Raw genomic sequence first — 1700 nt, 5'->3', positions numbered from 1 at the left:
CAAACAACCAAACAACAACAACAACCAGAGGACTAAAATGACAAATAAACTGTAAACTAAAACGAAAAGGAACATCAGGCTGGGCAATATTTGCATCAAAAACAAAAGCAAAACATCTTTAACAGAAAAAAAAAAGCCTTGTGTAAAGTTAGAAGAGATTCAGCTCCCCAAGACAATGGATATGAACCACAGGTCATTCACAGAAGGGGAAATATAGAGAGCAAATGGGGACATTTTGAGTGTTTAGTTATCCAAGAAATGTCAAATAAAGTAATCTTGATAGCTGAAGATTATTAATATAGGCATTATTAATGTAGGGGAGAAAAGATGTCCCTCAGTGTTTAGAAACATGCATTAAATTTCTTATGCTGTTCCTGGCTGATGAGAAGCAGTGGGGCAATGCAGGGCCATTCACAGCTTCCCACTTGAAAACTTCCCCACTCCTAGAAATTAATCCCCACGTGGAGAACTCAAGGATATGCAAGCAGATAACCGCAACGAAATAAAACACAAAAAATGTAGGAACTGCATACCTTAAAAATGGTCATGCAAGCAAAACATGTTAGTGAAAGTAGAAAATAAAAGAAAATGTGTGTTTGCAAGCATGCAGAAGTATCTATGCAGAAGGTTTTGTTTGGGAACATCCAATTGTGTAGAAACGGATATTCTTTTTACATTCTTTTCTTGTTACATTGTCTTTTCAGTGGTACTTACAAAAAAAAAAAAATCTGGGTTTTGTAATGTGGGTATTTCCTAAGGTGGCCAAAACCAGAATGATGCCTAGTTTAAAGCTCCCAAGACATTGTGTGTGGAGTGCGTGTCTGTGTGGGCGCCTCTTCGCTCAGAGGCAGGAGCCCTGACTGACCATCTAGGGCTGGTCTCCTTGGCACTCCCGGGTCCTACGAGTGCTGGGTTTCCCTTCTGAGGGAACTTTCTGGAGCAGGTGTGTGTGTGCGTCCTACTGACGCCTGTGCTTGCATTGCAGAGGAAGGGTTGAGTCGCCGAACCGAACTGCCCGTGGGCACCTCCGGATTCGAGACTGATCTCTGGAGATCTTAGGTCACCCTGTGCCTCCTGAGCAAGCCTGGACATCAGGTAAGCCGAGGTGCTCGAGTCGCATTTGGTAGAGCTAAGCAAGCACTAGAGTGCCCTGCTAGGTCTCAGAGGGACACGCGGGAATCCCGATGTGGCCGGGGCGGCGGGAGCAGACCTTTCGGCAGCGGCAAGCGCCCATTGGGGACCTGCTGAGCCGCTGCCTCTCTGCTAATGCCATCTTGCTCGAGGTGGTCACGTGCGGGCTACAGTGGCGCGCTTCGCCCGGGATGGACGGATCAGGGACTTTGGGTCCCGCCGAGCCGCTCTGCCCAGAAGCCAAGGTGAGGTCTTTCTCTCCAAAAACCCAAGCAGGGGCCAGGACGCGCCTCTGCATCCCGAGAGCTCGGCTCCCGACCGCGCTCAGTTCACGGCGCCGTCGGGGATCAGAGGCCCACGGCGCGCCGCCCCGGCCTCGCGGGCGTCCTCGGCGACGTGCCGGCTGGGGACGCGACCAGAGCAATGGACCCAGGCCCGCGGACGCCTCCTCTCCTGTGCAGCTCCAGCCCCGTGAGCCGGCGGCGGCGGCAGCGGGGAGGTCGGGGCGTGAGCGCCCCAAGCGCGAGGCGAGGGGAGAGGGTCGCCCGGAGGACCGCGGAGCTGGGGGG

At 52.4% G+C, this 1700-nt stretch overlaps 1 protein-coding gene across 2 annotated transcripts in view; it reads left to right on the top strand.

Moving 5' to 3' along the window:
• The first annotated feature begins 1074 nt into the window (after nt 1–1074).
• The window catches only part of Sfmbt1 (Scm like with four mbt domains 1), a 92832-nt gene continuing 92206 nt past the window's right edge, over nt 1075–1700 (top strand). Inside the window, exon 1 of one of the 2 annotated variants that reach the window (XM_013346920.2) lies at nt 1075–1095. The gene's annotated coding sequence lies outside the window, so the exon portion shown is untranslated. Of the gene's footprint in view, nt 1096–1296; nt 1377–1700 lie in introns of those variants that run through there. The other variant, XM_026779723.1, reaches the window with a different exon arrangement.

This window comes from Microtus ochrogaster, chromosome 6 (assembly GCF_000317375.1).
Source record: "Microtus ochrogaster isolate Prairie Vole_2 chromosome 6, MicOch1.0, whole genome shotgun sequence".
Taxonomy (NCBI): domain Eukaryota; kingdom Metazoa; phylum Chordata; class Mammalia; order Rodentia; family Cricetidae; genus Microtus; species Microtus ochrogaster.
The sequence above is the reverse complement of the archived record's forward strand: the minus strand, read 5'-3'. Positions and strand labels throughout refer to the sequence as shown.